Source organism: Sprattus sprattus, assembly GCF_963457725.1.
Source record: "Sprattus sprattus genome assembly, chromosome: 11".
Taxonomy (NCBI): Eukaryota; Metazoa; Chordata; class Actinopteri; order Clupeiformes; family Clupeidae; genus Sprattus; species Sprattus sprattus.
The window spans coordinates 4151424-4171925 of record NC_137909.1 but is presented as its reverse complement, the minus strand read 5'-3'; positions in this window follow the sequence as shown (position 1 = coordinate 4171925).

The following is a 20502-nucleotide window of genomic DNA, read 5'->3' as shown; positions in this document are numbered from 1 at the left end:
AGAAAATACCATTTCGCGCTTAATTAAATGCCTTTAATAGCATTCTAATAGTTCATTGAAATAAGCTTCAACAATCATACAGTAATTTAATGTTAACCCTCTATACCCAAATTCAATTCTAGAACACTGCAGCAAATTTCTGAGAAAAAAAGTGCAATTTTTTTTGTTTGTTTTGTTATCCTGTGACCCGATAGTAGAAACATGGATATTGAGCTCATGTCTGAGAATTCACAGCAAGCGAGTGGGCGTGTTGATGAAACCCCTTGCCTTTACTCACAAATGTCGCAGCTTTTTTTTTTTTGCTTTAACTTTAATACATAGCACAACCACCTAGCTACCTAATAACTAGATAGCTAGCTAAACTGAACAGCTACACCTTCTCACAAGTTCGAATTTCAAGAGAAATGTAGTTGTTTATGTTCTTTAGCTAGGTACAGTGCTGTAGTGGTAAAATTAGAGGTGGGTAAACTATGAATTTTGTGATCGTACAGACGTCGACGCGATGCAACGCGATGAGGAGCAACGCAACACAAAGCGCTGGCACTATGTAATGCTGTCCTGGCTATATTGCATTATGTTATCAGTTAAAGTCATATACAATCAATGACAATGGATTAATGTGTTTGTAGTTTGAAGATTATTAAATTTCAAGTAACAGTAAAGAAAAGTAATTTGCTTTTCTGTCCAGATATGTGGGTGGCATCTGCTCTCTTTTTTTCCTCTCAGACTGTGTCTTCAGTCTCAGATTATTTTTTCTCTGTATCTCCCTCTACTTCAGATTCTAATTCAGATTTTCCACTCTCCATCTCTCCTGTCCCTGTTTCTTCTCTTACTCCTTTCTTCCTACCTGTTTCTTTATCTGCTCCCTCTATTTCATCTTTCTCTGTCTCCCCTTTCTCTGTTTCTTCCTTCTCTGTTGGTCTTTTTTCATTTTCTCCCCTTTCCTCTTCTCTACTCTTTGGTTCTCCACTCCCATGATTTTGTTCTCTCACCAGACAAATGTTCTCTCTCTCTATTTGACCTCCTGGTGTTTCCCCTCTCCCTGTGCTCTCTGCATCATTGCCTGAAAGAATGTGTTTAATTTAAGAGTTGTGGGGCTGAGAACTAGCCTGGATACCAGCCTGAACTCCGCCCACAACATTTTTGGTCTGGGAGATTCAGTCTGGAGTCGAGCTAGTTGGGAGGGATTAAACGTTTCGAAAAAGTTGAGAAAGCAATCTAAACCAATCAAATTGTAAGGGCGGGCTTTATACGTTGATGGACAGATGACCTGATGATAGATAGAATATACATCGGACAAAGATGGCGCCGTCTCGGGAGCTTAGTGGGACATATTTGATATGATTTAAGCTATCTACACAACTTTTTTTATGTCTACATTGACTCGGTTAGTTGTGTATGTGCAACACGAATGTTGCCGAGGATAGTAGCTCTTAACTGAAGCACTCTAGACCATTATTGATTGTTTATGCTAACCCGTAGACAAAAAAAACATTGAAACAAATGGTAGCTTCTAGCCTTGAGTGCTAATTAAGCAGTGGTGGGTAGTACAAGGAACGCAAATGAGTAAAAAAGTACATTTTTCGGGTAACGAGTACTTTTTGCGTTCCTTTATGAAGTCTGCACTTTTACTCTTACTTGAGTAAATATTTGAACTAGAATTCTACTCTTTACTCAGTTACATTTCCATTGTGTTTTCATTAAAATGAGTATTGTGATAAAAGTACACATATCTTTGTTTACTGGAATACAAGCATAGCCTACACGGCAACCAGAGGGTAGAAACGGAGAGGTCAGTTAGCTATGCGTTATCGACGCGCCCTCCACAGGTTGCAACATTGTTGTCATTTCATAGCCGCGCAGGAGACAACTTCAGGTCGACCGTTACTACTATAACTTTAATCGCCGCCACTATGGATGAGAAGATGGATGAAGCTGGCGTTACTACTGGTCCTCCTGACAGTCCTGGGGCAGCCCCCGCTCCAATGTAATAATATTTTTGCAACTCACCGTCAGCATCATGTTTATTTACTTGGCTAGCTTGCAAATGGCAGCTAAGTTATAGCCTACTGTCAGAATTGCTAGCACGAATAGGTCAAAATGTGTAAAATGGCATCTTTTTTCTCTAACCGGGATGATCTTGTAAATAACAATGCTTTTGCAGTCAGAAAGAGAGAGAGAGGGCATTTCCCTCAATGAGAAAGAATGAGATCTCCTACATGGTCAATATTTTTAATGGCCTACTGTTATTTTCTATGAGATCTATGAGATGTGTAATGAAAATAAACATACATGATACAATGAAGCAACTTGTGAAGAAATGTGTCAAGAGTGCATTTCTTTCCGAGTACTTTTTTACTCTTACTCGAGTAAGTTTTCCAATTGGAATATTTACTTTTACTCAAGTCGATTTTGAAGGAGGTAATTGTACTTTTACTTGAGTACCAATTTTCAGTACTCTACCCACCACTGATTGTCATGTTGTAATATGCCTAGAACAGAGGATAGAACTAGATAGTCAGATGTCATTAGACATCCTTATCGAGAGTCAAAATTGAGAGTCAACCTAGAGCAAATAATACATCAATTAATTCAGGGATCATAGTAAAAAGGGCCAGACAAAAGTCTGAATAAACCAGAACACATCCTAATCTCAGCCCAGCTCATACAGCTGAATTAAAAAGGTTGTATAATTTTTACACCAGGGGAATAATCCAAAATGTGCCTCTGGAGTACAATCAATCTTAAAAATAACATTCCGTACTCAGCTTGGAAGACACCATTAATCTTTTTTCATTGTGAAAACAGTAATGTGGGCCTATTCAGTGCATATGGTTTTATACATGCTGATAACAGTTCACAGAAGACCTTGGAGAATGGCTATGTAGCTATTTTGGGCTGAGGTGCTTGTTTTGTACATCACCAGTGTGGAGTGTACAGCTCCACAAAATTGATCCAGTTGACCTAGTGAATTATAAATGATAACCAAAAAGACTTGATGGCATGGTATTCAAAATGGGTTGTACTTGTGTAGAGGCAGGAGGTATGTGTAGGTCCAGTCACTGTAGATAAGATATCCTGCCCTGTATCCTGTATTTGAGGAGGCAAAATGAGTGGACAGTGCTGGCATGGTGGTGTTTTCTGGCCCTATCTATGTTTCAGTAAGGGCAAGTAACTGAATCATTAACTCACTTGCAAAAGCAGGAATACTCCATCAGACCTATTGACTGCAGACTGGCAGTTCTGCAACCCTACAGAAAAGCAGGTGCCTGATATGATGCAGAGGACTTCTGTAAAGAAGCTAAATTATTCAGATTACTTTGCTTATCATGAGGATACCTTCTTACGTGGCAGTATATGACTGGGATGGAGAGCACATGACTCTAGTAGGCTAGGACACGGTGAGAGAAGTGCTGCAAGGAGGTAAGGATGTAGAGTGAGTGACAGCCTTCTCAGCTCTGTGGACCCACACAGGAACATTCACTGGTGTTTACACAAGTAGATCTACACACAAGGAGGGATTCAGACGGGGCTGCTACTCCATTGAGATTTAGACATTTAGCAGACACTTGTATCTAAAGCGATGAACAAAGGAGAGAACAATCAAGCTACGATCAATAGAGACCTAGTGTAACAATATATACTATTTTACATAAGAAATAAAAAAGTGCAGGAATGTAACTACTGTAAGTGCAGGTTAAGTACTAGTTAGAGGAGATAGCATTAAATGAAGGATAAGGAGAGGTAGAAAAAGGAAGAGCAAGGGAGAGGAAGTGCGAATTGGTGCTCTCTTAAAGGTAGAACTTCAACCCAACAAGCATTTAAATGGAATAGCTCAATGAATGTTGAAGTTAAGATTCCTTTATTCCACTTCCCAGCATGCTTCACTGTAATGTATTGCCCACAGCTGCTCGGCCATAACCGTTGAATGCCCTGGGTCAGTAGCTCCGGGACCACGCCGGCTTCCTCTCTGAGTCAATTCCAGATGAACGGGATTGTTTTCTCCCTTTTTCTGATTGGCTTTGTCTGATAAAAAAACCTTCTGTTTCAACTTTCACACATCTCACCAAATGTACACTGTTTAAAGACTATGCTCATCTTTCCTTGTGCAACGTGTCTTTTTTTGGAGGGGAAGTAACATCTCTTCTTCCACTGTTGTCACATTGTTACTTCCAGGGCTTTGAACCAGAATTTTTTCCCAATTGGTTCGTTCCGAACAGAAACAGTATTTTAACGTTTCCGGTTTTCGTTCCAACCCTAAAATTGACGTTCCTGAACCGGTTAGAACAAAAAAATAAAGTTCCTGAACCGGTTAATAGTGTTCCATGTCAGCTGCGGGACATACAGCGGGTGAAATAAGTATTGAACACGTCGCCATTTTTCTCAGTTAATATATTTCCAAAGGTGCTATTGTCATGAAATTGTCACCACATGTTGGTAACAACCCAAGTAATTCATACATACAAAGAAAAAAAACAAATACATTCAGAAATTAAGTAATGTGTATTAATGTGAAATAACACAGGAAAAAAGTATTGAACACATGAAGAAAGGGAGGTGCAAAAAGGCATGGAAAGCCAAAAAAACTGCTGGAATCTTTCAGTAATTAGAAGGCAATCTGGCCCCTAGTCAGTGCAAATTAATATCCCAACTGATGGCCTATAAAAAGGTGTCTCATTACCAAGGTGTCACACAAGAAGCAACTCATGATTGGTAAAAGCAAAGAGCTCTCTCAAGACCTTTGCAACCTTATTGTTGCAAGACATACTCATGGCATTGGTTACAGATGCATTTCTAAACTTCTGAATATTCCAGTGAGCACTGTTTCGGGCCATAATCTGGAAGTGGAAAGATCATCATTTCACCATAAACTGGCCACGACCAGGTGCTCCTCGCAAGATTTCTGACAGAGGAGTGAAAAGAATTATCAGAAGAGTTGTCAAAGAGCCAAGGACCACTCGTGGAGAGCTTCAGTAAGACCTGGAATTTGCAGGTGCAGTTGTTTAAAAGAAAACAATAAGTAATGCACTCAACCCCCATGGCCTGTATGCACGCTCTCCACATAAGACTCCATTGCTGAAGAAAAAGCATGTTGAAGCTCGTTTAAAGTTCGCAGCACGAAATTTGGACAAGCCTGTGAAATACTGGGAGAATATGGTCTGGTCAGATGAGAGCAAAATGGAACTCTTTGGATGACATAATGCACACCATGTTTGTAGGAGACATGGCACTGCACATCATCCCAACAGTGAAGTTTGAAGGTGGGAACATCATAGTGTGGGACTGCTTTTCAGCATATGGTACTGGCAAATGTCACACAATTGAAGCAAGGATGAATGGAAAAAATGTATCAAGACATTCTTAATTAAAATCTGCTGCCATCTACCAGGATGATGAAGAGGTAACGAGGGTGGACATTTCAGCAAGACAATGAACAGCCAAGGAAACTCTCAATTGGTTTCAGAGAAAGAAAATAAAGCTGCTAGAATGGCCAAACCAATCACCTGACTTGAATCCAATCGAAAATCTATGGAAAGAACTGAAGATCAGAGTTCATAGAAGAGGCCCAGGGAACTTTCAAGAATTGAAGCCTTTTTGTGTTGAAGAATGGGTCAAACTCACATCTGAGCAATGCATACAAGTAGTTTCTCCATACAGGAAGCGTCTTGAAGCTGTCAAAGGCTTTTGTACAAAGTATTCAATAAATATCAGTAAGCGTGTTCAATACTTTTTTCCTGTGTCATTTCATATTATTAGACATAACTTAATTTCTGAACTAATTTGTTTTGGTTTCTTTGTATGTTTGGATTACCTGGGTTGTTACAAACATCTGGTGAACATTTCATGTCAATACCACCTTTGGAAATATATTTACTGAGAAAAATGGTGACGTGTTCAACACTTATTTCACCCGCTGTACAAATAAGTAGGCTGATCATTAGGACTTTAAAATAATCTTATATGTCTCTATCTTGTCATTAAACATTAAAAAAGCACTATAGGCTACATTATGTAAGCGGCAAATGTAATTCTGACATTTTGTAAGTATTATACATGAGTTAAGACAAGGAAAATGTATGCCATGTTGTTTATTGGGCAAACAAAACATAACAGCATTTGGCCAAACCTCGTCAGGGCCCAATCAGTGCATTTTTGTCAACAGAGACAATACAAATATTACAAAACTACAATGGTATCTACATACATCCATCAATGTTGTATTTGGATTTGTTAGTCGTGGGGTCAAATGAATAATGCTGCCAAATAGGATTCTGGCAATGTCTTCCCATCTGAACAAAAAAGTTAAAATTCCAAATATGAGAACTACCGTATTAGCCTACGTTTTAAATAAAGACTTAACAAACTAGGGTAGGTTATGCTGGGCAATAGCCAGGTAGTCTACTGACAATGCTAACTGTCCATCTTAGCTATAATTTAATTAACTTGACCCTGCAGATTTTTACAACAATGCATTAGAAATTCGTAGCCTATCTTATATAATTCCTATTTAAAAACAAACATGTGTGAGATACTTGGTACAATATTTACCTCTTCTTAAGATTGAGTTTCAGAGACTGGTGGCAGCTTGTGCATAGATTTGATCCGATAAGGCTTCTAGCTGGCGGCGCGCGGCAAGGTTCTCTATCTAAGTGAACGACCGGAAGAGAACATCACCAATCATATTACATTTAGGAATCTTGTGAAAGAGCGAAAAAATAACGTTATTAACCGGTTACCATTATTTTAGGGAAACGATTCTGATCCGGAACATAATTTTTTTTTTTTTTTTAATTTCTGGTTTCGTTTCTGTTCCTAGCAAAACATCAAAAGTTTCTGGTTTTCGTTTTCGTTCCGTGAACCGGTTCAAAGCCTTGGTTACTTCCCTCTGTGACAAGAGAGGAAGAATAGATGAAAGAGGAAAAGGTTAATCACAGGGAAGCATGCTATAAACAGCATGAAATGCCTTTTCACTTTGAAATATTGTTCCATTGCAGAGTTGTTTTACAGGCTTGGCAGGGACATGTAACATTAAGAGAACAGTAGCAATAAGCCCATGGAGGGCAACAGAGGTGCAGGCCATTATTTAATATTCTGACATTGTGCACCTCAGTGACCCTGCATCAGCGCCATAAATACAATATTAGTTCCTGATTGTTTCTGCACCAGTCCTTAGATGCCTGCAACATACATGAACTGACAAAGATACATTTAAAGCTTTCCCAGGACATAATTTCAACACTTAAGGCAAACCTGGCCAGACACAGACTGCTTTTCTTGCATCTATAGCAATTCCACTGTCTGCTTGATACACACATAAGCACACACCACATACACACTGCCAGCGGTGTGTCAGAACTCTACCATGCTGTTTTGGGGGATGGGATAGGGTTATGTCAAATACAAAAATGAAAACGTCAATTCCTTTTAATGAATCAATTGTGTTTCTATGGGCTTTGTTGCACATCCTAATAGGTTTTTATTCTGCAGGTTCTGTAATTGGGGCAACAATACAACAATGCATTTACATTAAAAAGAAAATATACCTTTGAATACTTAAGTATTTTTAAAAGCAAGTACTCCAGTACTATATTTGACTGAACAAATTTAATTTGTTTTGGAGTAAAACCAGGACATTTTACCATGAGATTCTGTATTTTGACTCAAGTAACGACCACAGGTGAGACCCAAATGCAGAGCACGCCATCTTTAAGAGCCGTTGACTTATTAGCTAACAGTCTGCAGGGGTTAAAACTCAGTTGATGCAAGATGGCGTGGGTGTGGCTGACTAGACATCTGAGGTGGTTCACATGGCCTGGCTTATCATGGAATTGTGTACTGTGTCCACCTCTGGTCAGTCGCTATATACTAGACAGGGAAAAGTCAGTTCTGAGTTTCATGCAAGGTGCCAAATGCCAGGGTGGGTCTGGTTGTTGCATTGTCATGATGACACCAGACAACAAGATGGCAGAAGTGGCAGAAACTACATTTGAAGTGAACAATAATCATGACTATGTGGCATTATATTAATTACTCAGTTATTATAATGGTTCATCACAACTTAAAATGGTTCAACCATAACAATGTTGGGGAATATTGCACCATTCACTCTTCATGTGGGCCAACAATGAACACATCCTGTCCTTTCATGGGTATTGCACTTCCCTAACTTGCCAATCTCCCTGTAACACTTCTTGATATACTTTTAAACATTTATTGTATTTAATTACATTTGTATTCATTTCATTCACTTTGTAAGCCAGAGTCAGTCATTCAGGTTATCATCTCCGTCAAAAGATCACTTGATCCACACTTGACGGATGGGTAAAGAACAGATGCTTGCCTCTAGGGCACATCTTAGAGTGAAACTTCTGACCGTTCACTCACTTGAGCAAGCTCTCTGTGCTTTTTATGTTGTTGTGTGTTCATGGGATGAAAGGACCATTAAAGGTCCCAAAGGGCATCTTTAATCAGATCAGATGATGTAAAAAAACAAGCAAATAGACCAAATAGAAATAAAATAGAATATTTTTTCTGATGATGAATTGTTTATTTTCCCCACACAAAACCAAACCAAAACATTTCCAAATGCAAAAACATAGAACATGATGCTTTGCATGCTACATACTAAGCTATGACCTATCAATGATGACGGTACCTTTCTTAAACCTAAACCTGTTGGTAAGGTATTGTTTCCATCTGCATGTAAGGTATTTCCATCTGTGTGTAAATTGTTATGATTAGATGTATTATCCTGTTTCCTCATAACTCTCATTGTGGGTCTTCTTACCTTATATCTCCACAGCCCCCTAAGATCAATACTCATCCATCCATAACTGACTGGTGGAGGTGGGGATGTACTCTTAATCTCTATAATGGGAGGTCAAACATAGCATTGGTCCATGAAATCATCACGACCACCGTCAGAAAGAAAGGCAGGCAGGAACCCCTTTACCCCCAGGTAAAAAACAGCTCAGCAGAAAGCATGACATTACATTTCTAACATGCAGATACTATGATGATGATGGATTTCAGTGTTTTTAATTTGAATTACATTATTTACATCACCTAATTTCAAATGTTTTCTATCACTGTATTTGTCCCTTTGTCTGTAACCATGCCAACTGGTTCATTAGCATTCAGTTGTGAGTAGCCAGACATTCCTGTCTGCAGTTGTCTGCATGTCTTCTCATCTTTCACATGTAGGACAAACTCCACCCAGGTCGACCTCAACAGTACCCCCTCCCTGTCTTACACCTAGAACTAGAGTGACTATATCTTGGTTTTCACACTAGGGTTGGCACTTTGGAAATGTATGGGTGTGTGTATGTGGAAGGGGGGCCAGGGGGTGGTAAATAGTTAACAGAAGCATGTATAGAATCGTATATATTATGCATGGACCTTTGCTGTAGTTTCAAAACCGAGGTACTCACCATTCCTCGTTGTGCAGATAAGCAACTCCCATCATCTCAAAGGTGATTTCTGCTGTTCATGACATCCACCAAGGAGGTTATGTTTCCAGTACTGTTTGGTTGTCTCTAATCAGGATTACATAAAACTACTGGGACAATTTTCATGGAACCGGGTGGGAGGTGGCGCATGGGCCAAAAAAGAACCCATTCAATTTGGCGGATCCAACTGCCTTTTTAGGTCCCAAAAAGAGGACATGTCTGTGAAAAATAGGATGTATGGTCACCCTGCCAAGACCAACCCCCAGACACATCCCACAAGCGTTCTCACAACAACAACACAGTTAACTAAAGTAAACGCATTGATTACCTAAGGGATTAATAGGTTTTAGGCGCTAGCCGTAAACGTTTCATAAGAAACCTCGGGTGTGAGTTGAGTCTTTAGCCATGGATACCACACTAGAGTCCCACATGCTGCTTGAGGAAAGGCGTCTCATTTCTGCTGTAGCATATTGGTAGCAACATCTTTATTTTTATGTGACGACACCTAATTAAGATACAAAAGATTGACTGGTAACTACACCAAACAGTTTGCCTAGTTTTTCTGCAGTTTTACTTACACCTTATTTTTGCGGAAAAAATTCTATTCATTTTTCCATTGGGATTTTCTCTTTAGAACCAGGAAGTGTTAAAATGCCTACAAACATCTAGTTGACTAGCAAACTATAGGGAATGGGCAAGTGTGCCATGGCGCATTGCATTCTGGGTAGTTGTCACCATATTTTAGGTCTTTAAAAACAATAACTAAAAAAATTGAAAAAAAAAACATAGATGGACGATGCAAAGATCATGTGCCGGATTCCTTACAGAGAGAAGCTGAACACAGAAGCAAAGGAGCCAACTTGGAGAAAATAAAGGATCCATTAAGTTGCACACTAAGAGTAAGGCCACACTAAGCCGATTTTCATACTTTCCGGAACGTATTCGGGTTTAGTCAATCGCTGCCAGACAAAGCTGTGCTGCGCTGTTCTACGGCCACACACACCCATTGAAACTGGTGAATATGCTGTAGTACATATGCAAGGCCTGTTGGTGGCGCTGTGAAGGGTGCTACCGGAAATGGAGAAGGAGACTCGTAGAAGAAGACGACAAGTTACAACTAGTTAAGTTGGTGCAGACAGTTCAGTTTGTCGCCAAGTAGTTGACCATACTGTGCCTTATACATTTCCTATGCTTAAATCATCATTGTTCGACCTGTATGTGATGCATTATGTGCATACCTAATGAAAGTAAGGGTTTTCATGAAGTTGCTACTGTGATAGATCGTGTGTATTAAATACCACATTTTGGGCTACCTTCTAGTGCTATTAGTAGTGATTAGCACGCTAAGCGGAGATTTAGCTATGGTCTGTTCTTATGTTGATACGCTGTAATAAAGATGTGTTCAATCCTGCTAAGATTTCGACTGGATGAGATATGAATGAGATCCATGTTGCCTAGTGTAATGTCCACTATTATATGTATCTGGTAATATTAGTTGTGTAATTCAGTGCAGTGTAAATTAGTCCCCATAAAGAAGACTGCTTTGGTAACTCAGTGAATAAAACGTGCCCTTCTTAGATCGTTGTTTGCCAGCCATAAACAGAACAGAAGACTTACATTTTTTTGTTTTTATTGCGATTGGGAAGATGTACGTGACTACTTGACAGCTTCCAGCGTTCACGTGGGATAATTACGTCATCAGATTCGCGGATTCAAACCCGATTTGCGGCCAGACAGGCCCTGATAGCAGGGAAGATTGCAACCTTCCCACTCTGGAGAGGGGTTTCTAACCTTGACGGAAAGCAACGCTCCAAATGGCAGATTTATCTGGCCGGGAGGCCAGTTTGTCAAGTTATTTTCCGCAAAAGTATGAAAATCCGCTTAGTGTGGCCTGCCTCTAAGGCCACTGGCAGACTAAGCCGATTTTCATACTTTCCGGAACGTAACCTTGACAAACTGGCCTCCCGGCCAGACAAATCTGCCATTTGGAGCGTCACTTACCGTCAAGGTTAGAATCCCCTCTCCAGAGTGGGAAGGTTGCAATCTACCCTGCTATCAGGGCCTGTCTGACCGCAAATCGGGTTTGAATCCGCGAATCTGATGACGTAATTATCCCACGTGAACGCTGGAAGCTGTCAAGTAGTCACGTACATCTTCCCAATCGCAATAAAAACTAAAAAATGTAAGTCTTCTGTTCTGTTTATGGCTGGCAAACAATGATCTAAGAAGGGCACGTTTTATTCACTGAGTTACCAAAGCAGTCTTCTTTATGGGGACTAATTTGCACTGCACTGAATTACACAACTAATATTACTAGATACATATAATAGTGGACATTACACTAGGCAACATGGATCTCATTCATATCTCATCCAGTCGAAATCTTAGCAGGATTGAACACATCTTTATTACAGCGTATCAACATAAGAACACAACATAGCTAAATCTCCGCTTAGCATGCTAATCACTACTAATAGCACTAGAAGGTAGCCCAAAATGCGGTATTTAATACACACGACCTATCACAGTAGCAACTTCATGAAAACCCTTACTTTCATTAGGTATGCACATAATGCATCACATACAGGTCGAACAATGATGATTTAAGCATAGGAAATGTATAAGGCACAGTATGGTCAACTACTTGGCGACAAACTGAACTGTCACTAACTTAACTAGTTGTAACTTGTCGTCGTCTTCTTCTCCGAGTCTTCTTCTCCATTTCCGGTAGCACCCTTCACAGCGCCACCAACAGGCCTTGCATATGTACTACAGCAGATTCACCAGTTTCAATGGGTGTGTGTGGCCGCAGCACAGCGCAGCACAGCTTTGTCTGGCCGCGATTGACTAACCCCGAATTCGTTCCGGAAAGTATGAAAATCGGCTTAGTCTGGCAGTGGCCTAAGGGTCCTATCTTGCACCCGGCGCACAGCGGGATTTTCCCTCCAGAGGCGTGCGTCGAAATGAACTTGCGCCGAAATGGGCGGGGGGGAACAGAGAAGGCGTTTTTCAGGCGAAAGTGGTATTTTGCAGTTTCGAAACGACATTGCGCCTTTGACCAGAAAAAAGCTAGTCTAATGTCAGAGGCGCATTGTCTAGAGTCTGTGGCGCGTATTCAGACGCTATTTTAAGGACGGTGCTTGGCCGCACAGTAGTCTACACTTTACTTCTCTCGTCTACACGAGAGATTTACACCAATTTTTTGGCAAGCCATATACAATTACAAGGAAAATAAAGTATTTACCACATGAGGAAATCATTGTGATATCCATATCCAAGATATTTTAAAAATAGGCATACATCTAGCGTACACATTGACCCAAATGATTCAGGTTAATTGTAATGGCGGTTCTGATGTCTGCCATCTCCTGGCAGATGAGCTGGGGACAGACGCATACTGTCCCTATCACAGTCTGCGGCGAGATAAGGAGAAAAGGGAGGGAGAGGGAGAGATCGGAAGAGAGGAGAGCCTGATCAGTGGCTGGCTGCACGCGCGTGCACACACACACACACACACACACACTCACACTCACTTGCTCTCTCTCTGGCAGATGAGCTGGGGACAGACGCACACTCACTGTCCATATCACAGTCTGCAATAAGTTCGGCTATACATGCAGTTACGTCAGGTCTAGTCCGACATGCTGGGGAATTCATAAAATTTCCAGTAACACCCGACAGCCAAGAGAGAGCTAAGCAGGCGTTCTGGGAGAAGTATGGGTTCCCTGGCGTCCTTGGCGCTATAGACTGCACCCATATTCACATACGTGCCCCCCCCAGTGTTTTACACAACATTGACATGAATCATGGATGTGTCAATGACATAAATGAGGATAGATTAGAGGACTTTAGAAGACGTGAGGTTTAACTGCATGTGCCGATGGGTGCAATAGTATTACCATGCATACATAAACTAGTGATTCAGTGAGGGTGAACCCAAAACATCAGAAAGTATGTTTTTGTGACTTTTATTTCAAATATGTTACCACCAAAAAACGAATGCTAGTAACTGAAAAAATACAAACGAGAAATGAAAAGTAGAAACATTTCTCCAAACAAGCATGGGAAAATATTGCCGTGATTGTTTCTGGTAACACACGTTCTGGTGGCCTCACGGTCTTCCTCCAGGTAATTCCGCCATTATAAAAACAAGCCGCTATGGAATATGCGCTCCTCGCTCTTAAAGGGAATGTGAGATGACGCTCTGATTGGTTTATTGCATATTACGCCCAAACCACACCTATGGCTGAGTAACCTCCTTTGGACCAACCCATTTGACACAAGTGTGTTTTTTCCGTCGTTATAATAGCAAATGCGCCATAGAGCCGCCCACACAGCTACTTGCGTTTGGCGCTGTCCTACTTGCGTTTCTGATCGTTAAAATTAAAAAATCGTTAAAAAAGTGTGCTTTCCAGCCCAAACACTGCTGTGGTTCCTTTTTCTGTTTTGGACCCCTTTCTGTACTAGTGAGTAGTGTAAATGTGAAGCCTTTTTAATTGTTTTTTATTATTATTCATTTTATATGTTATCTATATCTTAGGTTTTGCACTCTCAACGCCTGAATGAACCTCCGCTCAAGCCATGGAGCCCTCAGTTCCAGTGGCACACTGCACATGCATGACTGGCAGAGCAGAGCAGAGCAGAGTCTGGCACACATGCTGGGGCTCTCAGTCACTGACGCTCCAACCTACTGGATGACACCCACTAGTCTGGACAAGGTCCAAGCGGAGGTGGGCTAGATCAACTTCTTCTCTGATGCACCAGAGAGGAAGGCACCAGTGGAGGGACCTGTCAACCCTATTTCAGATTTTTCATACTCACGGCAAGGTTGTGTGTCTTTCTGCTACCATCATTATGCAGACCCTGTTAAGCTGTAGAGCCAAAGATCCTACTGCACCTTCGTGACCCTGGAAAGGATAGATGTGAACTGTCGGACCTGCACTAGCACTATGAGAGCCTCACACACGTGTTAGTGGGAACAGAGACACAGGTGGCTGTGATGGAAGCTCAGACCAAACAGCCACATCAGTCCAATGCATGGTGCCAGAAGTTGGGGCATCACCTGACCGGTTAATCCACTGCACATGTTGTGAGAACATTTAAGAACGGCAACAACTTCATCCTACAGGTACTGTATGTGCAGATGACAGCCATTTTGGTCCCTAGCTAACCGATAGGAAGTTAAACTAGAAGCAGACACACAAGCACCATCTCATATAAAAAGTCCAAGAAAACTGGTACTACAGAACATAAACTTGTATTTATTTAACCTGTTGTATTTGCACTACACTATTACTGTCACTATAACAGTCAACTTTACAAATATTTGCATTGCACTTATCAATATTATGTTACACAAAAAAAAGAGATCAAGAATTGAAGTCGTTTTCCATCATTTATTATGGTAACAGGTACAGTAACAACATATGAATAATGTTCATGCAGTTGTTAATGCAGAATATTTAGTTCACATAGTTAAGTTAACTTACGTTCTAAAGAACACCACACAATAGGACATTCAACCAAGCTTTGGTATAATATAACATATTACATTTAAGAAAGCTAGAAAATATGATTTATACAAGTTTACATGATGGTATTACTTCAAAACAGCTATTTGGCAAATAACAACAAAAAATACGATGAATTACAGAAAGAAAAGTCAGAGCTAACATAGAAAAGGTGTGTCTGGGGTTGGAGGTGGGTGTCCACTGTTCAAAGCAGCTTGCACCCATGCAATTAGAAGACAGCTGCTGAATAAAAGAGGTGCTATTTAGGTAAGTAAGTAGGCTCACCTGCCCTTTGCTGTCATGACTGACTCATAACAAGTAATTACGCATGCAGGCCATTAACACATTTATTAATAACTGGCCAAATTTGCTTCATATAAATAATGTGCTTGTCCTCCACAAAAAGTATTCTGCCTGCTTTGCTACTAGTGAGAGTGAAGATGTTCAAACTGGAAGTCTTCCATGACGAAACTGAAAATTGTGTGTAATGACATTATAATTTATTTATTTATTAAAAAACGTAAAATACTCAAAGTGAATCTGAAGGTATTATCCTCATTGGATTTTTAAAATGCACAGATTGTACTATGAGTTGTATGTTATATCAATCTGACAGGACAACTTAACTATTTTGTATTTTTCAGTTTTTTACTGTTCTATCCAACATCCCACAAATAGAAAATTAGACCAACGACTTCAAATCAAATCAAACAAGAAGTACAATTTTAGAAAACTGAATTTACAGTCCTGATTAGAATGCTACAGATCTTTATGAGATGTGCATCACAACTCCAGCATCCATATGTATCAGATTTAATGTGCAGCTATTGTTGGCTGTTCACTAAGCTAAGGAACACTTCAGTAGCTAAGGCACCCTGGGGTGTGTGTACCCATCCAGATCAGCTGGACATGCTCTACTTGAGTGGAGGTCAGGGTCAGTCAACACTGAGGAGTACAGCAGGGTGGGGGACAGTGCAGTGTGGTTTGCTGTTAACACTCGGGGAGGGTCCAGGGTTTTTATACCAGATGACTCTCTCTGTCTCTCCTCTCCTCGTCATGCTTCATTGAGCAGTGGTGAAAATGTTTAGCACAGGCACACAGAGCACAAAGCGTGACCTGATGTGTGAACTGAAACTCACCCCCAGGTCCACAGAGCAGTGGGTGGATGAGTGGGTAGAAGGAAGGATGGCGGTGTAGAAGAGGAACACTGTCTGATTCCTCACACAGAAAAGAGGGTTCTTGTTCTGGGGTCATTTTCACACCTGCCTGCTGCCCAGCCCCCACACGTTTCTCTCTATACACTAAGGAGCTTGCTTCACAGCTGTGCCCAAGGAAAGATGCTCAAGAAAGGTGTTGTTGCACTGTAATGCAGGACCTGGAGTCTATGTGTAAGTATATGTGCCTGGGACGGTTCAATAAGCTGAAATCATTATGGTCAGTTTTCAGATGATCAGAAGTTCTTAGATGGTCGATATGTTCAGAAATGATTAAATGTCAAGTTTTACATTGAATCTCTCCAGAGCATGTTTTTAATATTCATATGGGTTTGTGGATATATGTAAATACATAATGCATGTTTATGAATAGATGTCCATGATTCATTTCCTGCTTACATATTGTTTTCTGAAGTAGAAAGGATACATGAGAAGGAAAAGATGCAGAGAAAATGGCGGTTTGAATGAGTGCCTGGAAGTGGAAACAAGCTGCATGCTGCTCGGACATCCCTCTAATCACCCACCTCTCCACTAACAACTCTGTTATAGACTTTGTTCAACGTTAATCTTTATTAATCATCTAATGGAAACCTCATCCTGTTAAATCTCTTGCCACAAGAGCTTAACACTAAAGATGTACTTGTCTGCCCCTGAAGCCCAAATGCAGACACCCAAGAGAGATCAGTCAATTACTTGGAAATGTTGTGCCTTACATCCACCTTGGGCGATTGTGAAAATGGGTTGGACAAGCCTGAAGCAATACTCTCATATGCTCACTATTTGAAGGAGAAATTCATCTTTTTTTGCTCTATATAATGACTGTAACCAGTGCCAATATGCCCAATGCAAGACTACTGTGATTTGTCTTAATATGATTTAATATTTGCAGGTGATAACTTGTAAGTTATATTATCAGTAAATCTTTGCATAGAAAGACACACAGAGGATCCAGTTTAACCCGGACAATATTTCTGCTTATTCTGTACTTCTCACTATAAGGATTTCTTTGCCAAGTTACCTATAGGCAGGGTGCGATTTGTCCAAAAACCAGAGGGGGGGATGTTTTTTTTTATTTTTTTTTTATCATGAAAAAAAAACAAGCAATACATAGGCCTAATTCTCTTCATATACATGCATATGTCTATCATGATATGATAATCGCTGCTAGACGCTCAGTTCTTGTGCTCCCTCTCATTCACGTTGAAATACTGAAACCGAAACTGAAACGCAACTGTTTTGGACAGAACTCGCTAATTCAGTGAACAAATATTTTCATAGCAAAGCCAGCGAATTCTGAGAATGCCGACAGTTCGGGTAAGGTAAACGTTAGTGCCAGCGATGTAAGCAAGTGTAAGAAAACGCTGTCACAACCTGTCTGTTTTTTCATTGTTTTTTTAATAATTGAGGGTTATCCCCCCCATGTATGAAATTCATCCAGCTGAGGTGGGGATGTAAAAACCAGAGGGGGGGTAAATCCCCCCCATCCCCCCGGCAAATCGCACCCTGCCTATAGGTAGCCACACTGAGTGTGTGTATCATATAAGGACATCTGTAGAGTACAGCAGCAGAAATGCTCTGGAAGTGCTTCTCTCTGTCTAATTTCATGCTTTGAAGCCTCACAAAATCACACACATATAATGACTCTGCTCCACAGATGCTAAGAGAGACAATGCCCTTTCACCTTTCTATGACATGAAACCATTCTGTTATGGTCATGACTTCTCATTACCTTAGAATTGTAATGCAATGAAATGTCGTCTGGGATGTGCATATGAATAAAGCACTTATTCAATAGTTTTATCTTATTTTGTTTTCAAATTTACACCTTAATACAGTATGTTCAATATACAAATAAATTACACATTAAACCCATGATAATTGTCTTGCATGTCCCCTAATGACCATAGGTATGCTACCAGTTTTCCTAATACCCTTTTTCGACCTCACCATGTTCAATATTACTATTTCATCTGAGATCAGTGGGACAAGAAGCACCTTGCCTGTCCTCTTGACAAAAAAAAAATGGTTAAACAATAGTCAAAAGTTCACAGATTAACAGACTAAATGGCATATTTCATGTAAAGGCCTTGCTGTAAATCTAAAAATCAAAGAACACTCACATACACAGCAGAGTGGAAAGCCCTATTCCCCATATAGAAACATCACATGCATTATTCAAATGTTGACGACAATTTGAGTTCACATTAAAATTACATTGAAGAAGTCTGAGCACACCAAACACGAATGGGGTGCGAGGACAGAGGAAGGAGAGAGTGGAATTAACATCCTCCCTGGTGCCATCTCTATAGCCTCTCAGCCTCAACATCATACAATAAGGTTTATAATGCTCAGCCACCTGATGATTAAACATGTTGTGCAACCCAAGATCAGCAGCCTTAACTAGAGAAGAACACAGTGAGCCGGAGAAGAGAGCATGCCTGAGAAAGAGACAGACCATGCTGGCTTGTACCTTCTCGTTTTCGTGCAATAAATAAACATAGAAAATACCTCGATACCTCAAATTAAATGAAGTATGCATTGGTAGAGTATCCTTGATCCTTGGGCTAAAGATTTTTTTTTATTTGTTGTAATTACTGACGTGCACATAGATGTTTGCTCTCTTATTTTCCCCTTTCCTTAGAAAATAATCTTTTTTGTCATGTTCTTCAGGTTAGATCCTGGGGGAAGGTAATGACCTCACCCTCTCTCTCTCTCTCTCTCTCTGTGGGGGCCCAACGGTACAGCCCAAAGCTAGTCTGGTTCTGTCAGGGTTCCATAGAGGGCAGTAGGGAAGGGACATGTTCAGGGTACCATAGAGGCTACATCTGAACAGGAGGCTGAGATGACATCAGTAGTCTCATATCTGAGGCTGGTGCACACAGAACAATCTGGTGTACCCTGAGAATACATAATCACCACAAGCTGTCATTCTACATGTGATTCAAGACTAGAACACATTCAACATGGAGGGAAAAAAAAAGAAACAACGGCACCGATCCAAAAACACACATCTACAAAAGACAGGGGAGAGTTTCACATCTTTCAAGAACACTGTTCTCATTTCAGATTCAGCAGCATACATTTTCTTCCAAGCTGTACAACATACAATAATTAGGAATGAAATAACACTAGCAGGAATGACTTCTTTTTAAGTGATGCTGGAGATCTCCCAGATTCCCAGTTGCATGTCTCGGGGAAGAGTGAGACAAACTAAACCCAGGCAAGCAGAAAATGTCTGTCAGAGGGGAATGACTGATATAGGGGTAGACAGTCCCCCCCCCCCCCCCCCCCCCCCCCAGACTGGTTCCATGATTCATTTTCTTTTTGGGTGAGTTTAATACCCTTGCCTTTGACAGATGTTTTTTTTTTTAAATAATGTTCATAATGTCATGACTTTGGCATTGTCTCGCCCTAAGAACAATACGATTGGAGATGTCTGATGTTAACAGGGATGTTCCTGTTATGATGGGGGCTTTTTGCTCTGAAGTCCCAATGCACATGTCGTTTCCTGGCTTTGGTTTTTAACATTCACCTTGGGCAGTGCCCTCCGAGATAGATGTCAGCCATTTTCTGTCCTTGTCAGACTGACTGAAGATGAAGTTAGTTCTGTAGGCACATTCTGGACAAGTCCAAAAAGTTCAACTGTATTCAACCCCATAATAAGACCCTTTTTCACCCTTGGAACAGTTCCCAGCTCTTGAGTCCATTTTCCTTTGACTAATTACATTTGTTGATGTCACTGTCAAGACGCAGCGCAAGAGTGTAGTTTTTGCCTTGATTTTCACTGAGACGTCATTTCAGGAGGTACATAACTTTCACCAGTCTCTAGAGGTAGAATATTCAAGGAAAGGTTGCATAACTTCTTTAGAGCCATATACTTTAGTGAGTTTAATGCAATTCCTGTATTCAATCAATGAACTACCAGTATCACCCTCAAGACAGGTATGTTCACGCATTAGCCAGTTGATCAGAAGGGCGCAAGCTTGCATAAGGGTGCTTTTTTTGATTGGTCTGAAGTGTTGATGCCAGATCATATGTGATACATTACCTGTGAGAAAAGCAGAAACACCCGATGCATCAATGCCTTTTTAGTTCTGATGGACAATTACAATAAAATAAAATACGTTTGGCATGGAGATTCAATTTGGCATGGAGATTCAATTCAATTCAATTCATTCTAAAATACAAATGACACATTATCTATTAAACAAATCACTTCATGACTCTATGGAGGACCAAACCTGCCATATTTACAAATGAATGAATAAATAAATAAATGTCCACATCCATGCATTTAGACAGAAATAAATGGATAAATGTATTAATTAA